General features: G+C 33.6%; 1 pseudogene; it reads right to left on the reverse strand.

Moving 5' to 3' along the window:
• Positions 1 to 439: 439 nt before the first annotated feature.
• Positions 440 to 587, reverse strand: LOC145268507 (U2 spliceosomal RNA; annotated as a pseudogene).
• Positions 588 to 8,472: the final 7,885 nt, after the last annotated feature.

Genomic DNA, 8,472 nt, shown 5'->3' on the forward strand with positions numbered 1-8,472 from the left:
AATATATAAAAACATTAACATGGTGAGGGATTAGGCAACCATTGCTTCAACATGAATGTCTGAGTGTAGTATCAGTTTCAGGATTCCAGTGACTTAAATCCCCCCGTTTTTGGTCTTGGTTAATGGAGGAGAAATCCTTCATTACTGATACAATTTTTATTTTTGTTATTGACCTGAGTGCCCCTTTTAGGGAGTTGGTTCCCTCTAAATTTTTAACCGACCTCATGTCCAATTCCGCCCTTGTGGGGAGGCACGGAAACCAAACAAAAATAATCAGAACGGACAGTTTCCAGGGCATTTTATAATTAATCAGAAGTGACATTTCCAGGGCATTTTGTAATTAAATCAGAAATAACTTTTTTCCAGTTACTTTTTTAATATTAAAACTTTGTTACATTAAACATAATACCTATTCACAATGCCTCCCCACGGGACAGATTTAGACACCAGGGTAATTTTTTAACGTGGAGAAAAAATTGTCTTAGTCGTAAAGGATTTATCTTCCACTGAGAGAGAAGAAATTGAAATGTAGCACCTGAAGGACAGATACTACACTTTGATCTTAGCCAAAAGGCAAAGAAAGACAAATCATTTTTATTAGCTTTGCCTCAACAGCGATACCAATTTATTTTAATTAAGATTTTGGAATATTTCCACTTTCCTTCTTTAGGGATGCACAGCATGATAACGGACGGAGCGATAAGCGTAATAATATAATGATAATTAAGAAAAAACATCCAGATGAAAACTTAGTCAATTCTACGTAAAGAAAAGAGAAACTTATCCCCATGCAAAAGAACGAAAAAAACAGGTGAATTAGAAATCAAGTGAACCTTTTCCTAATAAATGCGCGCCCATTGAATGAGTGCGTGAATAACAAAGAATCTGATTGGTTGGCTAGCAAGCTCAGTCACGGGAATACAAATAACATGAAGCAACATCAATTCCATACAATGGCCTGATGAATCCTCACAGGAATGAAACGTAGAAATTCTGTGTAGCTTAACTCTCATATATATTTTTAAAACTTCCTACTTAGCTCTGCTTACGTATTGAGCACTGTCTAAGTAAATACTGAAAATAGGTGCATAAAATTATATATATATATATATATGAGAGAGAGAGAGAGAGAGAGAGAGAGAGAGAGAGAGAGAGAGAGAGAGAGAGAGAGAGAGAGAGAGATGGGAATACATTTATTGACACATTTTATATGAAGAACGAAATCCGAGAAAGAGGATTATCAGAACGAGGATTACAAAAACGATTTTCCCACGTTGACATGAGAAGTGGGCCAAGAATTCTGTTGGCTTATATGAAAAGAAATTCCATCTCATAGAATAAGATGAAGGAGGGGACTACTATTATTATTATTATAATAGATAATGATGCAAGATTTAAAATAAAGAAGAAGAAGAAGAAGAAGAAGAAATGAAAAAGACAAAGAAGAAACGTATATAATATCACACACACACACACACACACACACACACACATACACACATGTGCGTGGGAGGAAATCAATGCTTGTATAGTTAGAAAGTATTCATTTTAATCTATTGTTTCTATTTAGTCTATTTTATTTTTATTTTTGTTTATATTTATGGAAGGCGTTACAGACACGGCATAAAGCCACTTGATGCAAAGAGCTAATCATAGTAATAAAAAGGAAAAGAAAGGTAGAATCACTTCAATACACACCAAACTTTGAAGAATGCTCACTGTCAGCATTCAATCCCCTGGACCACAAACGGGCTTTTAGGATTTTCTGGCGACCGATCCACACACACACACACACACACACACACACACACCTCCCCCCCTCTCTCTCTCTTTCTCTCTCTCTCTCTCTCTCTCTCTCTCTCTATATATATATATATATATATCTCTCTCTCTCTCTCTCTATATATATATATATATATATATTGTATATTGTATATATATATATATATATATATATATATATTTATTTATTTTTTTACTATAATAATTAAATACCTACAGACACTAGTGTTTCATCCTTTCGGGATTCTTCAGTGCAGGGTGTCACGATTACTACCAGTCGAACGATTCGAACCCCACGACACGAGACATCTCTGGCTCGATTAGCGGAGGCCGTATCCATTCGGCTACCATTAATCATGTGAAATAGCGTTGAATTTTAAACATTTTAATTTAAATGTTCATTACGTCAGACAGACAGTGATCAAATCGTTATACGATGATCTACGCATAAGAGCTAAATTGACCGACTTTTTAATTCAACAGAAAGTGCTCAACGATAAGAAACGTATTTCTTAAAGGGGCTGTCATAATTATTTTTTTACTATAATAATTAAATACCTACAGACACTAGTGTTTCATCCTTTCGGGATTCTTCAGTGCAGGGTGTCACGATTACTACCAGTCGAACGATTCGAACCCCACGACACGAGACATCTCTGGCTCGATTAGCGGAGGCCGTATCCATTCGGCTACCATTAATCATGTGAAATAGCGTTGAATTTTAAACATTTTAATTTAAATGTTCATTACGTCAGACAGACAGTGATCAAATCGTTATACGATGATCTACGCATAAGAGCTAAATTGACCGACTTTTTAATTCAACAGAAAATGCTCAACGATAAGAAACGTATTTCTTAAAGGGGCTGTCATAATTATTTTTTTACTATAATAATTAAATACCTACAGACACTAGTGTTTCATCCTTTCGGGATTCTTCAGTGCAGGGTGTCACGATTACTACCAGTCGAACGATTCGAACCCCACGACACGAGACATCTCTGGCTCGATTAGCGGAGGCCGTATCCATTCGGCTACCATTAATCATGTGAAATAGCGTTGAATTTTAAACATTTTAATTTAAATGTCCATTACGTCAGACAGACAGTGATCAAATCGTTATACGATGATCTACGCATAAGAGCTAAATTGACCGACTTTTTAATTCAACAGAAAGTGCTCAACGATAAGAAACGTATTTCTTAAAGGGGCTGTCATAATTATTTTTTTACTATAATAATTAAATACCTACAGACACTAGTGTTTCATCCTTTCGGGATTCTTCAGTGCAGGGTGTCACGATTACTACCAGTCGAACGATTCGAACCCCACGACACGAGACATCTCTGGCTCGATTAGCGGAGGCCGTATCCATTCGGCTACCATTAATCATGTGAAATAGCGTTGAATTTTAAACATTTTAATTTAAATGTTCATTACGTCAGACAGACAGTGATCAAATCGTTATACGATGATCTACGCATAAGAGCTAAATTGACCGACTTTTTAATTCAACAGAAAGTGCTCAACGATAAGAAACGTATTTCTTAAAGGGGCTGTCATAATTATTTTTAGAGAGAGAGAGAGAGAGAGAGAGAGAGAGAGAGAGAGAGAGAGAGAGAGAGAGAGAGAGATGTAATCAGTCCACAGAAAATCCTAAACGCACAATAATAATGTAAAAAAAAAAAAATGTAAATACAATTTTGTACTGAGTTTATTGGACGAGTTCACAAGCAAAGTAAATCTCAAATCTCAAATCTTTCAGCCTTAAATGAGGAACAGATTTCTTGAAAACGGCGAACTAAAATTAATGTTTTCTATCTGGCCACCAGGGAGTGTTTATCAAGATTTTATATATATATATATATATATATATATATATATATATATATATATATATATATATATATATATATATATATATATATATATATATATATATATATATATATATATATATACACAATATGTATATATATATATATATACACAATATATATATATATATATATATATATATATATATATATATATATGCTGGAGACCCTCAGGGGTCAATCCTGGGCCCAACTCTCTTCCTGATCTGCATCAATGACCTCCCTAAACACATACTTAAATCATTCGTTGACATCTATGCTGATGACACGACCATCTATGGCAACACATCAAAGGCTGTAAATGACAAAGTTTTCTCTGATTCTCTCTCCTCTGATCTCGAGCGCTGGTTCAGTGGGGGAAGATGTAGCTGGTTACCTTTAATGCATCTAAAACCAAACTCCTATCCTTACATCATCAACGCTCTGATCCCCATCTGGCATCAATTGTGATGGATGGCTCTCGTCTGGGTGAGGCCCCGTGTTTTGACAAGCTTCTGGGTTTGACCTTTACTCCTGATCTGAAATGGAACACGTACATCAAGTCTGTTGCTATGGTTGCTGGAAAGATGGTGGGATCCTTTTACCGCTCCAGAAGATATCTCACTACTGATGCAATTCTCTATCTATATAAAAGCCAAGTACGTCCAAGGATGGAATACTGTTGCCATATCTGGGCAGAAGCTGCTAAAAACAGCCTATCCTGCCTTGACAGAGTACAAAATAGACTTCGTGGCTTAGTGGGGATGCCCTTTTCTCTACCCTGCAACCTCTCTCCCACAGAAGAGACGTTGCGAGCCTATCCTTGTTTTATCGTTATTTTCATGGCAGGTGCTCATCTGAACTCCAATCTCTGGTCCCCCCTCGCCAATCTTTCACGAAAAACACCCGTCTAGCTGAATCCACTGTGAAAAATTTCCCCCACTCTATATCTGTGCCTAAATCAAAATGCGGATTCCATGAACAAAGCTTCTTTCTTAGAACTGCACGCCTGTGAAACTCTGTTCCGTCTGCCTGCTTCCCACCGGACTACAACTTGGATGTCTTCAAGTCCAATGTTTACAAATTCCTAATGAACCGCCCCCTTAAGTAAACACTTCATCAAATCTCCACACTAACGTACTTGCAATAACCCTTATCCCTGAGTGGCTTCCGGGCCTTGATAAGTGGTGATCACTGTGTGTGTGTATATATATAATAAAAATATAATAAAATTTGAATATTGATAAATATTTTATTTATTATTTGCATATGTTGTTGTTTATTGTTGAGTTAGAAAGAATTAAATGATCCTAATTATGATATCATAAAATTATTAATTTTTATGTAAATTATAAAATTATTAATTCCATCTACTAACTAACTAACTAATGAATTAATTTTATTCAAACAATTTTCACTACATAAATATATGCAAATAATAGGGGGGAAATAAGTTCAATCCAGCGACTGACACCCTTTCTAACTCAACAATAAACAACAACATATGCAAATAATAAATAAAATATTTATCAATATTCAAATTTTATTTTTAGCTGCAATATTTTAAGTCTAAAAAATTCTTATTTTTTACTTTACTAGAATATCTTGTTCTTTACTTTTTCAGGTTGAATTTCTTGTCCTTTACTTTTCCAGGTTTAATAAAATCTTAAGAATATTACTTTTCATGCGCGCATTTTTCCATATAATATATGTTTGTCGTTTGTTTCATTTTCGGGACAAATGTACTAGGAATGAAAAGAAATAGAGGAAAATATGAATTTCGCCACTTGATTCTCACTTTCTGGTGGAGTTGGAGTTATTGTCTGTGAACGACGACTTTTTTGATGTGTAGGCGTTTGCTGTCTATTTCTTATCCGGTATGAAAATGAAAAAATGGAGAACAACAAATATCCTCTAGTTAAATCTGATTATAGGTTAATTTTATAACATTTAATTTGATTTGACTTTACATTTTAAAAGATGTTCATTGGTGATAGAGGTGAAAAGTAACAATGGTTCAACACTCTAAAATCTTTAAGCCTAGGTACGTGCAAAATGAATGCCGATCCTCAAAACGTATAAACATTTTGACTCCTCTCCATTAACCAATTTTAATGAAATTTTCAGTCTATTTCAAATGATTTTAATTATTTTTTTATAAAAAAAATTATTTTTTAAAAATACATATATCTATCTATATATATATACATATATATAGTCATCCACATACCATACTGTTTCGCTGTTTCACAGCTCATCAGTGCGACTAGACAAGCAACTACCTCAAGTCAGTATCGAAACCTGATCGTCCAAATGACAGTCGGAGCTTCTAACTATGGTGCTATACGGTTGTTGCTATGCGGGCTGTGAATTAACAATGTTTTGACATTGTCCAAAGTACCTAAGCTATATATATATATATATATATATATATATATATATATATATATATATATATATATATATATATATATTAGTGATGGAACGATTCCAATATTTTTCCCGATTCCGATACAATTATCGATTCCAATCCCAAGTTTTTAATCTCTAAATATTTAACTATAAAGTCGTTATTTTTCCCCAATTACCGTAAAAACACATGTTAAGTGTGCAAATGCTTTCTTAAATGTGGGGAGGGGGGGCTTATCTATAGATTTTGGTTTTACTGGTAATTAAAAATCAACAAATATTTATTATTTCATTATTGGTATGTGTTATGGAAAGTTTTGTTTTAAGCAAAATCAAATAAAAAAGATAATTAAAGGAATCGTTTTGGGCATTGGAAAATAGGCACAATTTTTTTTGAATCCAATACCCCCAAAAGTCTTTATTTTTCCGATTCCCGATTCCGATTCTGATTAATCATCTCAACACAGTATATATATATATATATATATATATATATATATATAGAGAGAGAGAGAGAGAGAGAGGGAGAGAGAGAGAGAGAGGTTAAATAGTTTTCTTAAAACATTGTTTAATATGTATTTAAGAAGTAATTTAAGTTTATAGAAGACAGAACAATGCAAATAAACTCAAACTGACGCAACTTAAGATACAATAGTGTTTATGTATAAAAAATACATATATACATATGTTGTTTTTTTTTTTTTCATACAATATCTTACATTTGGGATGTTCTTAGTTTCGTCGAGCAGTGTGTCCGCGATGCTATATTTCAGGATATCTTCCCTTCGTCAGGTGTGTGTTCGACTTTCAAACGTGCATGGCAGGTTTTGTTGTAGATGGATCAGGTTCGTAGAAACTGGAAATTAATTTATCTGCTTCAGGTGCATAATTCATTAATATCGGACGTGTTTTGTCACTCAATATTATTTATTGTTGTTTTGTATTAATATGTAGCCTTAATTATTCATCTTTGTATTATTAAGTTTTTATCTGTTTTTTTTTTTTGTTTTTTTTGCAGTTCTCTTAGGATCGTTGGGTGTTTTCATTTTATTTTTCTTTGATTCCAATATTTTTTCTGATTCCGATACAGTTACCGATTCTGTTTTTAATTCCCAATTCTGATATAATTACGGATTCTAATTCTCATTCTAAAATCGCCTAATCACAAAAAAGTAGAATTTCATTTTTGTGGGGAGGCGGGTAGGTGATTTAGCAAAGAATCCCCATCGTCTTTTAAATGTAAATATAATTTTAGTTTGACAAAGTTCTTAATGTTTTTTTCTTTTTCTTTTTTGCGTTGTATTCAAGATTTTGATAAACTACTTGTGAAGTTTTGTATTATTTGGATCATTCAGACTACTGTCTTCATCTTCAGTATTATTTGCATAACGTTTTGACCGATGTAACCTCTGGCCTTCTTCAGGTTAATCTTGCCAAACTCAGTGCTCTTTCTGCTAAAATCGGAAATTTTTATGGAATTTCTTTTATTTAATCCGTGGAGGTCGCATACTCTCGTTTTATCAGCCATAGATAGACCTGAAGAAGGTTGGAGGTTACATCAACCGAAACGTGCAAATAACACTCAAGATGAGAACACTAGTTAATGTACTCCAAGTAATACAGATTATAATTCCTCATCTCCAAAATTCAAAAGCATAATTGTGAGATTTTTTATCTATATTTTTCACTTGTGCCATTTCCTTCTATTTATTCACTAGTGCCATATTTACCAGTGCCATTTTCCCAGGCCATTCTTCCGGTGCCATTTTTACCTAAATGTGTTATAATGACCAGTTGATTTTATTTAAATTGCTAATTTAAAATTAATGTTTATAATTTTATCATTAGTAATGACAATAGAAAATTAAGTTTTAAACAATCAAAAAATAAAAAATAATCGTTTTGAGCTTCCGAACTTTTAACGTGAGGATTGATAATTCGTAATTTTTGGAATAGTAGTTCGAATAATCCAAATGATACGAATCATTTTAGGAATAAGAGAATAATCTCAAACTGTTCTTAATCTGATACCGATTTCGGTTGTACCCCAAAGTTTGAACTTTCTGATTCTGATTAATCCTCTCAACACTTCTGAGTCAGCCCACAAACCAGGAGCTGTAGAAAAAGACAATGGTGTTCCGCGGGTGTACCTTGACCTTGGCGACATAAATAAATCCATAAAACACAAACAGCATAAGTTACCACTGATATGTCATAAAATATCAGGAGAAAAATTTCTTCAGAAAACCGGATGTGTCAAAGGCTTTCCAGCAACTTAAAGCAAGAGAATAAACCTTTATATTTCTCAGGGAAAAGGTACCAGCGTGCAACATCTTGTCATCCACATACAGTACTGTTTCGTTGTATCATAACTCATCAGTGCGGCTAGACAGACACCTTTCCCATATATATATATATATATATA

This window comes from Euprymna scolopes, chromosome 43 (genome assembly GCF_053919585.1).
Source record: "Euprymna scolopes isolate OS-2025 chromosome 43, ASM5391958v1, whole genome shotgun sequence".
NCBI classification, from domain to species: domain Eukaryota; kingdom Metazoa; phylum Mollusca; class Cephalopoda; order Sepiida; family Sepiolidae; genus Euprymna; species Euprymna scolopes.